Below are 15,268 nucleotides of genomic sequence, written 5' to 3' on the forward strand. Positions count from 1 at the left end.
GGCCTGCTTTGGATCCATATGTCATGTTTCTTCTCACCCAACCCATAGAAAGTATTTAATAAATGCTTGTTGAATTGAATTGTTGGGGCCATATGAAGAATCAAAGGACTTCAGTTTATGTCACAGTCTGGCCATGTGACCTTGGACATGACACTCTTCTGTCCCATCACCAGTCTTACTCATCCTGCCCTTGTTTGCTATACTTTATAGCAAGGCGCTTCCTAAGACACATTGCCCATAATGGGATACAATATATACTGCAGATGGGATCTGTCCAGAGAAGAGCATAGCAGGACTGTCTCTTCTCTTATTCTGGACATGATGCTTCTTTTAATGTCATTTACAATCACATTAGTATGAGCTCCCTGCCCCTTAGTTCCCCATCTTTAAATAAAAAGTTGGACCAAATAGACTCTCATTCTTTTCAACTCATATTCAGTTACTCTCCTTGCTCAGTTCTCAGTTTCCTTTTCTATAAATTGAGAGAAATAAGCCTTGTTTCAGTCCCTTGGAAGACTTTTGTGAAGCTCTAATGAGAGAATATATGCCAATCCCCTTGAAAAGTGTAAAACACTACAGAAACGGGAACTTTGAGTAGAGGCTTTCCCATGATCACCAACAAGTAAGGGTATGATATGCTATGTTGGGGGATGATCATGGAGTAGCTTCCATTCAAAGTCTACCTTTCTGTGGTGTTTTATACTTTGTAATGGGATTGGCACATATTCTCTTATTTGAACCTCACAAAAGCCTTCCAAGCGAGTGAAAGAAATTATTTTCCTTATTTTTACAGAAAAGTAAATTGATGACCAAAGAACAGGTCAGTGGATAAAATTCCAGTGCCCATTACTTACAGTTGATACATAGAAATGCCCACAGGAAATGCTCTGGGTCCTATATAATGAGGGCTCCTATGCCTTTCAGAGAATCTTTTCCATCTATTTCTATTTGTTTATTTTTTTTTAATCAACAAGCAGATTTTCACAATCACAAAAGATACTGAAATTATCATTGATAAGAGAAAGAAAACAATCACTGAAGCTTGCTTCATTACATAGAATGCCAATGAGTCTTACTAGAGGAGAGCGAAGAGAGATCTCAAAATAAATATTGTTGCACACTGAGAGTTTCATAGAGCACGGTTAATCAGAACTGGAAGGGAGAATATAGAGCATGAAATATCACACTCAGAACACAAAATGCCTGAGCTGGAAGAGACATACAAAATGTCAGGGCTAAAAGGGATATCAGAACAGAGAACATAGAATGTCAGAACATAGAGCACAGCAGATTGAGCTGAAAAGGAGACCAGAACACAGAACATGTAATATCAGAGCACAGACCACAAAATTTCAGAGCTGGAAGGGACCTTAGAACACAGAACACATAGAATGTCAGAGATCACTTTGTACCATCTCTTCATGTAATTGTGAAGGAAGCTGAGGTCCAGGAAGAGGAAGTAACTTTTGATCTTAGGTAAAAGCTTGGTGCCATTCTGGAGCTGAAGGTCAATGGGTCCTGAACGCTGCATGGACGGCGTGAATCAATGGTTCCTTCACCATGGCAATGGAAAGGTGCTAAAATAATAAACTAGAAGCTCTTCTTACATCTAGGACATCCTCTTTAGCTTGTGCAGTGTCTATGAAACAAATTTTAAAACAGTTGTTTTAAAAGTGTTGTTAGAGAGATACTTTGGGGATCAAGGAGGGAAAACAAGGGAGCCAGAAGAGTTTGGATTACAGCCCCAGCCTCCCACCCACCTTTCAGCTCACCAGATGCTATCATATTGATATTCCCAAAACCCTGCCCCTTGAAATGTGGCAGAATTAGACAAAGTCCAGTCAATTTGAGAAAGACTCAAATGTTTTTATATCTGTTATTTCACTTACAAATCCTTGGTTCTGGGGATCTGTACACCTTGGGTTTACTCATTACTGTGCTACTTAAGTACTGTGTGTCCTTGGACAAGTCTCTTTCTGTCATTGCATTTCACTTTCCTTTCAATTAAACTAGATAATCTAAGGGCTCCCTTCAAGTTTTGTCACTTCATGTTTTATGTTTGAAGGTCACTTTCAGCTAAAACAGACTATATTCTACTTCATATATTGTATATTTGTCTTTTAATTTAATCAACATTTATTGAGATGCTCTAATGTTGGAGAAGGTAGAGTGAGAGGCAAAGAAAAATAAGACAAGAGACCGTTGCATGAGATAAGGCACAAATTCAAATAAATACAAGGAAATGTAAAATCTGATAAGTACTGTAGGAAAGTCCAAGAATTCTAGGAGGAATGTTGGTTTGGAAGTGGTATTTTGACAGGTAGACATAGGAAGGCAGGCAGTATATTTCAAGGAAAGAAAACTGAGCAGTTATAAAAATGAGAGTGTGCTTGATGTGTTTGGATAAGCACCAGTCTCTCAAAGGTTATTAATAATTTCCTGACTGCTAAATTCAATCTCCTTTTCTTAGTGTTTATCCATCTTGATCTCTTTCTGAAACTTTCAGCATTGCTGGGCACTCGGATATGCTAGACATTTTCTCTTCTCTGGGTTTCTATTGCATTGCTCCCTCCTGGTTTTCCTCCTTCCTGTTTGACAGCTCTATCACAACCTTCTTTGTTGCTTCATCATACATATCCTGTGAACCCTTTGCATGGGCATATCCCAAGGCTTTGTCTCGGGCTATCTTTTCTCTTGACGTTCTCTCTCTCAGTGACTTGCTCAGCTCCCATTAGTTCAACAACATCTCTTTGCAGATGACTCAGAAAGCTGTATAGGTTATCTTCATGTCTTTCCTGATCTCTTATTCTACATCATAGATTGTTCACATGGCACATCATCCTGGATATCCTACAGGCATCCTCAATCTAAACAAGTCTGGAATGAAAACTCAGTACTTTCTCCCCCAAATCTAACTTTCCTCCTACTGTCCATGTTTCTATCAAGGAAACCAGCATAACTTGAGGCAACTAGACTTACAACCTGTGAGCAATCCTAGACTCTCTTTTGTTTTTTACCATTAATTTGATCTCGATAATAATATTGCTTTCTTTACATGATCATAAATATTCATATTTAAGCCACTAGTTACAGTTTTAGGGAGTGACTAGAACAAGTCTATACTACACAAACATGTGAAATCACCTTTCACTGTCGATTTTTGGCAGTTACTTTCAGTTTTATTGTTACAATGGCCTCATCTGAAATTGCAGGCAACATATCACATATGTAGCATCTGCCCTCTCCAGCCTATTTTTCTACTAAAACGACAACAAAAAACCCTCAGAAATTTATTGTTTCATCTTCAAATCCCCTCTTTGGGAAAAAAAATGAAAAACAGCTGTAAAACATATGCATAGTCAAGCCAACATATCTCCCATTGACTGTACAAAAGAATATATATCTTATTCCATACCCTCAATCGATCAATGCTATGTAATGGATACCATGTTTCATCATCTCAAGGCCATCTACATCTGATGCTCTTTAAATTCATTTCCAAGTGGGTGAAATAAACAATTCTGAGTGATTGTCCCCCCCTTCCAGATGTCTTGTAAAATGAGTTATATGTTAATCAGACTCTTGGCATGCTCCCATTGTTTGTCCCTTCCCCTTGGATTTGAAAAATGGAGAGATTACTACATTTTGAACTGGATGAACTGGGTTTCAGTCGTGCTATGCCAGTCAAGCTTTTATGGAAGATTGGAACAATTACTTCTCTCTGACAGTTTTTACATTTGTACCATACTAATAATGACACTTGTACTCTCTGCTTTGCAGGGCTGTTTTAAATAAAATGTTTTGCAAATAAAAAACATTCCTTCACAAGATCATAGGCATAGAGCTGCAAAGGACGTCAGAATCACCTAGGCTAAACCCCTGATGATGAGGGAAATTTAGCCCCAAGAATCCACAGGTAGTAAATAGAATATTTGAACCCTAGTCCTCTTATCTAAATCTGAATTATTATTCTTGGCTATCTTCACAAAAACCTTCTTTTGTTGACTCATAGAGGCGTGAAATAACAATGCAAGTTTTTGAAGGCTATGTTAGAAGAGAACAAATTTGGTAGGTCCTTTCAAGCTAGTAATGCTGTAATCTCAGAAGGTGTGTTAGAGGTCTGAACAATCAGCTCAGCTAATTGTGCCAATGCTTATCATCAGAAGGATAGTTCCTAGAAGACACATTTTTTGGCCATAGTAATTCATGAAAAAGTCTAGTAAGGTGCTGGTTGGTTGGGGATGGGGTGTAAAGGGGGTATGTGACAATAAATTTTCTCTGGAGAAGGATCTATATGAAAGAAATCTAAAGTCTCTGGAAAAGTAATTATCATCTCAGGTCTGCTGACAGTTGTTTTCCTTTGTAAGAGAATCACCTTTCCATCTGCTTTTTGTGTTTGTCAGGGTTTTGTAAAGGATTCCCAGAGAAGGTAGTTCAGTTGGAAAAAAAAATAACCCTATTTACTGGACAGATTAGTAGTAAACCAAAGCCTTTGTAATTTCCTAGGTGCATGAAGTATGATTTAAATGCTTTTAAGGTGCAGTATTTGGTGGAAGAAGACCCAGGCTTCTGTCATGGCTCTGTCCTCAGCTGCTTGATCAGGGATCAGCTACTGATCTGATCTGGACTTGAGTTTGCCAATTTGCAAAATGGACATAGCAACCGTTGTTCTGTTTATTTCAAAGGGGCTGTGGTGGGGCTCTGAGTAGATAGTAGCTCTAAACGTGCTTGAGAAAGTATAAGGTACTCAGTGAATACAACGTTTCATCTAAATCCAAACACAAAGTATCATTTACCAAGCATTTCTTCTGCTTTACTTTTCTAAAATGATCATCCCTTGGAAGGTAGGATGGTATTCCTGAAAACAGACTGGGACTAGAATTAGAGGCCTAGGATTGAATTTTGGCTCTGAAACTGTCTAGCTGTCTGATATGGAGCAAGTCACTTTTTACTCCGAAGGCTGTTTCCTCTCTTTGTAAAATGGGGAAAAAAACAATCTCCTAGGGTTGTTCAATCAATCCATAAGAATTGATTAAGTGTCTATTATATGTGTGGAACAATTTGACACACTGCAGATACAAAGACAAGCTGTCTCTGCTCTCAAAGCAGATATGTTCAAATGAGGGACACAATGTATACATACAGAGGTATATGAAGGATGTATAAATCAGAGATAATGTAACCTTGCCTTAGAATGAGCTAATTTCAGGGGATATCAGGGCAGCCTACAGCAGGTGACTGAGTCTTGAAGGAAACCAGGCCAGAGAGAGAAGTGAGAGAAAGCATTTCAGACATAGTGAACAGCCAGTGCAAAGGAATGGGAAGGCGGGTGCTGTGTCTGGTGTGAGAAGAGGCAAATAGTGCAACATGAATGGATTGTAGAGCATGAGGAGGGGAGTGATGTGGAGACTGGAGAAGCAAGGAGGGGCCGACTAGTGAAGAGCTACAAATGGCAGGCAAAGAGTCTAATATTTGACCCCAGAGACAACAGAAAGCCACTGGAGCTTTGAAGACTACTTGAGTAGGGGAGAGACATGGTTAGGCCTGGGCCTTAGGAAAATCATTTCAGCAGCTGGGTTGGGGAAGGGCTGGAGAGATGAGAGATTGGAGACACACAGGAGGATCAAATGAGGGTGGTGACCGTGTAAGCGCAGAGCAAGGTGTAGGGTCCTGATTGGGGAAAAGCCATAATGCACAGTAAGGAGAGAAATGGCATTGACTTAAAGTATGTGAAAGGTGGAAGCCGGGACATGGTGACCTGTTAGACATCATTACTTAGACACTGAATCATACTTTAGACACCGATTCCTAACTTCGATATTGTGACTGCTGAAAGGCATGACAGAGACACGGTGACCAATTTATGTCTAGTGCATGACCAGTACACCATCTTGAGTTTGGGCATTTAACCATGAACTTTGGCTTAATGCCCAAGCTTGGAAATGAGCTCATTACTAAGCAGCCATCCAAAATATCCACCAATCCCTAGTGATGTTCTCTATGACTCCACCTCCCTTTGACTTCTACAATGACCACAGACATTTTCTGTTTTTTTTTTTTTTTTTTGTCAGGGATCCAACCTGTGGTCTGGCCACTGCCCCAAAGCAAATAAAGATTGTTAACTCTTGGCAGGGATTCATCATACTGCCCCTAATGTAAGTAATCCAAATGATTAAACTACTACCTATAATCAATCTGGAGCTCCTTGGCCTCTTCCTTTTGTATTGAACTATTCCCACTCTTTGGGGGGTGGTGGAGGAGCTGCATGATTTCCTAGGTGGGGGGGATTAGGGACCTAGCACAGGGGTTGTTAAGAAAGTAAAAAAAGACAAAATTTGGTATTAGACACATAAGGTTTGTAAGACTGAAATGCCACTCCTATGTTGTGAATTTAGGTAACTAAATCTTCAATCTTCAACCTAAATTGTTTAGGTTGGTGATTTTTTTTTTTACATTAATAGGGATATTTGGAATGGTGTTGTGTTTTGGGGAAAAGATACTTTCTTTGGACATCCCAAGTTTCTCGGATATCCAATTTGAAAACCAGTAGGTAGTTGTGATAGAGAACTGGAACTCAAGAGAGTCCGGGATAGAAATATAGATCTACTAGTCATCGGCTTAGAGATGCGAATCAAACCTACAGGGGAAAGGTGACCCCATGGGAGACTATACAGAGAAAGATAAGAGGGCCAGTACAGGGGCCTCGGGGATGAGCCCAGAGGTGGGGGGTATGACATTGATGGTGATCTAACAAAGGAGACTGAGCAGCAGTCAGATGGGTAGGAGGAGAAGAGAGAGCAGTGTCAGGGAAATCCAGAGAGAAATGGGTGGTTAACACTTTTGTTTGCTACACAGTTTAAGAAGGATGAGGATTAAGGAAAAGCTAATAGATATATTGAGCCAGATACCAAAGGTAATTTTAGAGAAAAGTTTCATTAAAGTAATTAGGCCAGAAGCCAAATTATAGGTTCAGGAGGGAGGGAAGGAGAGAGAGAGGGGAAAAGAGAGAGCGGGGGGGAGGAGGAGGGAAGTGACTTTTTCGAGGAGTTTGTCTGAGAAAAAGAAGAAAAAAGAGGATGACAATAAGTGGGAATGAAATAGAGAGGACTTTTCTTTTAAAGGTAGAGAGAGTCTCAGGTAGGTTTGTAGGTGCAGAATCACAGAATCTGAGTCCTGAAAGGGACCTCAGCAGACATTCATTCCAACCACCATGTAAGAAAGAATGCCTCTATTAGCATATATGACAAATGGTCATCCAGCTCCGGCTTGAAGACCTCCAAGAAAGGAAACTCACTACATCTCGAGACAGATAATTCCACTATTGGACAGCTCTCATTGTTAGGAAGTTTTCCTTTTTATCATGCCTAATTTTTTCTCTTTTTAAAATTTGCATTATTGCTCCTTGTTGTGCTACAAGGTTTTTAGAGAGATATGCATCAAGTAGCCAAAATGAAGCCTGTTTTTCAGGACTGTCACCATGAAAATAACAACATTTTAACTATGTCACTTCCTAGAATCACAGCATTCTTTTGACTTGAGAAATCAGGGAGTCTTTCAATTGCAAAATCCCTGGAACTTAGAATAAAGATTCTAAAAATGCATTATTGAATATTAGAATATTAAAATTCGGCTTCTTGTCAATCCTAGAATTCTGAGAAGGGACCTGGAAGTGAGGCCATATGAAGATTTAGTTAAAATAAATGACAGTGTTTACCCTGGAGAAGAAAAGACATTTTACTGACAGGATCAAAATATGTTTAATTTGGAAGAGACCTCAGGTGCTATGTGATCTAAAGAGCACCTGAACAAGAATAGCCCCCAGAAAACACCTAACAACTATGCTTCTGCCTTTATTTTAACACCTTTAGTGGGTGGGAGAAGTTTGCTAATTGTGAAGGAATGAGACCAGACAGAGCATCAATGGATGGAAGGAGCTACTTCCAGCACTGTCCTGTGTCATTGTTAGATTGCTAAATTTTGGGAATTCCCCCAATATCAAGTGTTTGACTCTTTGTAACTTCTATTTATTTCTCCTAATTCTACCCTCTTGACCAAGGAGAAGTCTAATCCTCATGACCCTTCAAATACTTGAAGACAGCTACCATGTCCTTCCCAAATCTTCTTTTCTCCAGGACAAACATGCCCAGTTAAATTCAAGAATCCTCATATGATGCCACATGAAGGCCCTTTACTATCTTGGTCTATCTTTTTCCCCCCAACTTACCAATGTTCCTCCTTAAATGGGACATCTAGTACTACCAACCTGCAGAACTTTGCAGCAGGTAGGGGCCACAATTAAAATTGGCTAAACTTCTTCTGGCCACAGTTGTTTTTAGCAGCTCACTTTCCATGTGAAGGTGTAATGATAGTAGGTTGCATAGAATCATGTGACAAAGAGGAAAGGGTATGCTTTGGCAAGTCTGCCACCCAGTTATATGACAGGCACAACAGTGATGGGTGGAAGGTGCATTAAGCAGTGAATGGACAAAACCCTTATTAAATCTTTACTTTCTTTCACATTTTCTACATTTTTTGTAAGCCGCCCAAAAGCCTTTGGGAGCCATAAACAGCCCGCAAGCCATATGTTTTGTAGACCTGTAATATGGAATGCAATACTGTCTATATTGTCTGGATTAATAACTTCCCTAGATTGAACATATTCTTTTGTGAATGAAGCCTAAGGAAGCTTTAAATTGTTTTGGGCAACTGTATTAAAGTTAATTCATAGTGAGCTAGTCCAGTAATAGCTTCATATCTTTTAAAAGATGAACTGTAGTAGCCTAGACACACTCTCATCTTGTACTTGTGAGGCTGACTTTTTGACCCAAAGTATAAAATTTTACTCATATGCTTCTTAAAATTTTTCTCCTTAGATTTGACTTAATATTCTAGCCTGTCAATATCTTTTTGAATCCTGTCACTCAGTGAGTGCTTGCTCTTCCTCCTGATTTTGTCATCATCTGAAAATTTGACAAGGATGCCATCTTTGCCTCTATCAAAGTCACTAATGTATTGTCCACCTGTGAAGATAAAGCACAGTTCCCTAGAGCCCCCCACTAGAGACCTCTTTCCAAGTGAGTTGATATTCCATCATGAGTGATTTGTATGCCCTGATTCAATGGGAAGTCTGATAGATTTGAAGTCTGCCTTTTGCCATTTTTTGATGGGTGGCAGGTCATTAGACTCTCTAGTCATGTGTCCTTCCCTTTCTTCCTCTGTGAAATGAAGGCATTGCATCAATGACCTCCAAGGTCTCTTCCAGTTCTAAATCTATGATCCTGTGACTTATCTTTGGCTCTCTTAACACAGCTCTGAAGCCACTTCCTTCTCCTTCTGTGTGGCTTGTCACTCCTTTTCTGGTCTAAAAGAATAGCGTGAGATAATCTGTCAAATATTGTCCTAGAATCTAAGGCAGTCTGTATTTGCAGTATTGGCTAAACTTCTAAACCAGTAGGTTCCTGGCCTTGCCGGGTTAATTATCCTGTTGAAAAAAGGGGATGTCTGTTAGGCATGTCATGTTCTTGATCGGGATCGCCTAGTTCTTTGTGATTATATATTTCCACGTCAATAAATAAGTAGATTTGTTTGGATTGCCCCCAGAGAGTACAATGGTGTATAGGAGGGAGATAGGGCAACTGTATTGGCTGAATATAGAAACTGTCTAGTAAGGAAATCTGTCCCATACTGGAAGGAACATCATTGGGAAGCAATGAGCTTCTTGTCATTGGGATTTTTCAAGCAGAGTTTGGGTAATTCCTTCATGAGATATCTGCAGAAGGACATATTGGATTGGGAGGGACAATGGACTCAATGTCCTATAAATTTGTTCTGTGGGATGGGGTTTAGACTTGTGATTTCATGTGTGGAAGGAGCTGTCACTAAATATACTCCCTTAACACATACAGGACCTTTACAATCCATACAGTCCATACAGCTAAAAAGATCTGAATTCAAATCCCACCTCAAATGCTTAATACCTGGGCAAATCACATGACCTCCTTGTGTCTCATTTTTCTCATCTACAAACATGAGGAAGGTAGGACTTGATTTATAAACCTGCGGTTCTCTAACATTGTATGTTACAATTCTATTAGCATCCTTGTTAGAATCTAGCAAGCGAGATGGCACTTCAGTATGTATAAACGCCCTTTCCTGACATCAGTCTCATATTTATTTCAAATCACGAAAGTGAGACTTGGAAAAAGGAATTAAGTTTTCCATTGTCTCACGGTTACTAATCAGAGCCTAGATTCCATGTCTGGCATTCAGAGCTTAGGTGGAGAGCTCTTTTCATTATATCTCAGCTGATTCTTGAATCTGTCCTCAAACAACAAATGTAACAGACTGTGGATGCGAGAATATAGTTTGGGGATCAGGAGATCTGGGTCCACATCATGACCCAGTCACCATCTCGGACTCTGAGAATTCCCTTAACTCCACTTTCCCCAGTAAAATAAATCAAGCAATTGTTAAAAACTTATAGACTTTTTAGGAACAAATATAATTATGGAAACATTAATAATAAGATAATAGCTAGCATTTTGTCATACTTTAAGATTTTCAAAGTTCTTTACATGTTTATCTCATTATCTCTTCATGACATCCAGTTAGGCATTGTTATCATCCCCATTTTAGTGTCTGAGGCAGAATTGGAACTCAGGTTTTCTTGAATCCAAGAGTGCCACCTAGGTACCTGATTGTCTGTCTCTATGTGTCCATCTGTCTTCCTGTCTCTGCCTTTGTCTCTGCCCCTGTCTCTCTGTCTCACTTTCTTTTTCCATAAACATAAGCGAAAATTCTCATTCTACCTCCTGTCTCGTGTAGAAATCCTGTCTATGATGTCCTATCAATGCCTTTTCTCCATACCCCAGAACCAGGTCCTCAGAGGTGCAGCTGTATTCTGGGTTGTCTAACCTGGAGAGACCTAGGTTTAAAGGTGGGGTCTCCCACCTACTAGCTGTGTTCCCTATTTACCTGTCTGGTGTTGTTTTCTCCTTTGTAAAACAGGGCTAAAAAACCTCCTCTTCTCTCCCACCCAGCATGGTTTTAGAGAAAGCTTCTAACCTCAGCAGCTCTCTTAATGCAGCAAAACCTCCCCTGAGGGTGCAGCTCAGGGTCAAATTGGACTCTACATGGACAGCTGTCTGTGGGCCACTGGGCCTAGTGTGAATGTGGTGTATGCAGGGAGAAACTTACCCCTGAAGGAGCATAGAACCAGGGACAGTAGAAGGACGAGGCCAAGAGGCCCCATGATCAGACTTCTTTACCTCCAGCTGAAGCTGAAACTGAAGGATTTCCAAGCAGAGCAGGTGCCCTGAGTCCACAGCAGCCTGAGAGGATGCCTTATGTGGGGGCCATGGGCTCCGCCTGCTGAGTTACATCACGCTCTCAGGTGATCTACTGCAGCATGCATGCCTTAACTAGACCTCCTGCCTCTCGCCTAACTTTCCTAGAGATGAACACTGTCCTCGACTGGTGAAATCTACTTCCCCCTGCTCCCACTCATCCCCCATCTTCTGTTCTGTCTGTGTGTAGCTCAGACTGTGGGTGCCTTACCTCTTCCACCCTCCACCCCCAACCATTCCCTCCTTCAGCCTTGTGTATCCCATTCTCCCCGTCTCTCTCCTGGGTTTGTGTTCCTTGTCTCTCCCCTGGCTCTGTGGGTCTCCATTCAGTCTTCTTTCTGTGTGTTTGCGTGTATTCTTAGACTCTCCCCTGGGTTGTTTGTGTTTCATAGACTTCCTCATTTTTGCCCCATCCACTAGCCTTCTATCCTTTGTGTGTGTGTGTGTGTGTGTGTGTGTGTGTGTGTGTTTGTTAATGTGTGTGTGTATATGTGTATATTTGTATGTGTATTTGTGTGGCATCTAGTTGGTGAAGTACATAGAGAACTGGGTCTGGAGTAAGGAAGACCTGAATTCAAATTTGGTCCCCTACATTACTATCTGTGTGACCTAGGGTAATTCACTTGCCTTCTGTCTGCCTCTGTTTCTTCCTTTATAACATAAGAATAATAGTAGCACCTTCCTCTGTGGTTTGTTGTAAGGATCAAATGTGATAGTAATTGCAAAGCTCTTAGCACTGGCCCTGGGGCATAGTAGAAATTTAATAAATGTATGCTTCCTTCCTTAACCTGGCTTTTCTTAGGGGAAGAGGATATTCAATCTACCACAGAATGAGTTGAACTAGATAGTTTCGACAATGCGCACCTCCCCCCCAAGTCTGACTTTTTAGGTTACTCAGAAACACATTGGCTGGTGGCAAGGCCACTGTCTGACACCAGAGGGTGTAGTTTCCAACCTTCTCTGCTGCTCCTAATTTGGTGTGACCTTGAGTGAGTTATTTAGCTTGCCTGGGCTAAGTAGTAAAGTAGTATCTTTACTCATGAAATGAAGGATGAGATAGAGAGATGAGATTATACATTCATGGTGAGGTGGATGATGGGAAATCATAAGCGAAACATTTGAAAACCAAATGAGATACTGTTTTTTTTTTTGTTTGTTTTGGGAGGGCAATTGGGGTTGTGACTTGCCCAAGCTCACAGGGCTAGTAATTGTGTCAAGTGTCTGACGCAGTATTTGTACTCAGGTCCTTCTGACTCTAGGGCCAGTGCTGTATTCACTGCACCACATAGCTGTCCCTGAGATATGTTGTTACTCCCACTTGGGGAGGTGACTGTTAACTAACTCTCAGGCCTGAGGAAGATCATAGGTTCTTTAATGTGGCAAAATCAAACTTGTTCAATAGGAATGGTCAGAACACAATTGTAGTATTGCGTCTGATTCTGGGCCTCAGCTGTGAGATTCCATGAACCTTACAGATAGATATGTCTTACAATTGTTCTTCCCTTCTAGTTGGCCTGAAGTAGAAAAGAGGCCTTTAGCAATATGGGTGCTTTCATTTCTTCCCCCCCAACCTCCCTAAAACCTCATTATTGAGTTTAACTGAGAGTGTCTGTGCACTTCTTTATGGAGGTAGGAACTATGGTTGTGGACAAGGAATGGTCCTCTGCATCAGGGAGCTGGCAAGGATATATTTTGGAATGAAAGGTGCCATAAAAAGAAAAGGGGAATAAAGAGAATGTTTCTGCAATATTTTGCTCAGAGAATTTAGCTTTGGAAAGCAAACCCTCTGGGTTGTGCCTTAGAAGAAAGTTGGGCTCAATGTAACTGGCTTGAAGAATGAATTCTTAAGTTTTCAATTTGAGTATTTATACCACAGGAATATGTAGAGCTAAATATCAGGGTTGGAGCTACTTTTTGTTTTCTGTTTTTGGCCTGGAGTCAAGAGGACTTGAGTTCAAATTCAGGCTCAGACACATACTTACTAACTGTGTGACTCTGGGTATATGTCTTAATCTTTGTTTGCCCCAGTTTCCTCTTCTACAAAATGAGGATAATATTTGCACCTATATTATATTAATATGATTTTAATGATTATTTATATCTATATGTACATATACACACTTTTCTATCTCTATCTCTCTCTGTCTCTATGTATGTATGTATGTATCTATCTGTCTATCTATTTTCTAACAAAATATCCAGTCCAGGGGCTCTTCAGAGACTGATAAGGAAGGCCCTCATTGGGGTTTCTTTTTGATACTGACTGTTTCCTCATGTCAGTAAATTTCTAAATCATTGGTCGGAATCCACTAATCTTTCAGAAACTACTTTGAAGAATTAGTGCTACCTGCTGCTTAGAATAGGTTGTCCCTTCCTTTTTGGGGAGTTCTAAATGTCCAAATCAAATTGGGAAACTTTTTAAAAAAATACTGATTTGCAGAATTTGTGCCTTTAATGTATTTGATGCCTTACATAAAGTGGTGGCAATATTTTGCAGCAGAACGAGCATGGTGTTGGAAGTCAGAAATTTTGCCTTTGCTTTGCTACTCATTTGCTACAACTTTGGGCAAATTCAACACTAGGCCTCTGTTACTGTAAGGGTTATGGGATTTAAAGATCTTCCATGCCCCATTGGACATGCTGACATAGCAGGAAGGGGTGGAGCAAGCGAAAGCGAAAGCCAGAGAAACAAAAGCCAGAGAAAGCGAAAGCCAGAGAAAGCGAAAGCCAAGCTAGCGTTCCTGAGGTGGCTGGCGGGGGTGGCTGCGGCGGCAGCAGCAGAGGCAGCGGCAGCGCGAAGCCCTTTTTGAGTTAGGACTGCTAAGGACTTTCTGCTAAGGACTCCTGCTGAGGACTGCCAGGGGCCGGAGCTGCTGGGAGAGCGCTTCCAGGACGCTGGGTGGTTGCCGTGCATGGGGAGAGGAGGACCTTTGCCTGAGGTAGCCTGTTCTGTTTTAAAGGCTTGAAAATGTGGGTGCTTTCTACTTTATCTACCTGTGCCAATGACATAACTACTCTGATGGCTTTCACTTTCTGGTTTTGGGACTCAGTCTTTTGGTATCTTAATAAATTTTCTAGTTTATTTCCCCATATGGCAAGCATGATGTATTTTGTGATGGATAATTATATCAGCATATTTGTAATCTCTATAGGCATTGTGAATATGGCATTGCTGATACAGTTACCCCTTACATAAAATTGAGAGAAAGAATGAGATGATACTTAGGGTCCCTCCCCACTCTAATGATCTGAGTCAATTAAAAAATAACTCCTAAAATAGCATATTAGTTAGTAACTATGAGTATTCTAGGATTTCATTGGCTTTGAATGAAGAGAAATGATCAGTACAACTGCATCCTCCCAGATGAGAATTTTTAAATTTTTTTTAAAACATCCTTAAGCACATTTTACTCAGAGATCTCCTATGTCCCAGATATTTCAGGATGACCTTAGGTCCCACTTTGCCTTATCTTTCATTGCCTGCTGGTTGTGGTAGGTTTTAGACAATCATTACACATAAATCCAACTGATTTTAGGCTCCCTGAATCTTTTCTAGGAAACTGAGTATTAAAAGAGCATGCTATCAGGTTCAGTACACACAGAGAGGAAGTGACTTCATCCAAATATATATAAAATATAATCAGTTGCATCTCTATTTTTCTTTCACATCTTAGAAAGCAAAATCAAATGGATCTGGTATGTTTTTCTCACTCTATAACTGAAGTTTAGTCCTGTGACCTTTAATTCCAGTATCATTTAATTTTTTAAAAAGATATTGATTTTTCAAATCCTGAATATTTTTAATATGCCCTTCACCCTCAGAGAATTATACCTTCTACTGTTTTAGTTGTAAGTGAGTGATTTGTGTGTACAAGATGTGGGAGTATATAGAAAGCACATGTGACATCATGGTGCTGTGGAAA

General features: G+C 40.3%; 1 long non-coding RNA gene across 1 annotated transcript; it reads right to left on the reverse strand.

The window, feature by feature from the left end:
- Positions 1–1,404: 1,404 nt before the first annotated feature.
- On the reverse strand, positions 1,405–11,715 carry LOC138172479 (uncharacterized). Its single transcript, XR_011171129.1, has 2 exons — positions 11,197–11,715; positions 1,405–1,639 (listed from the first exon to the last, which is right to left on the reverse strand). It is a non-coding gene; the product is annotated as an uncharacterized lncRNA (long non-coding RNA).
- Positions 11,716–15,268: the final 3,553 nt, after the last annotated feature.

Source organism: Petaurus breviceps, unplaced genomic scaffold (assembly GCF_028583685.1).
Source record: "Petaurus breviceps papuanus isolate PSGF00001 unplaced genomic scaffold, PetGlider_PUasm1.0 551, whole genome shotgun sequence".
NCBI lineage: Eukaryota > Metazoa > Chordata > Mammalia > Diprotodontia > Petauridae > Petaurus > Petaurus breviceps.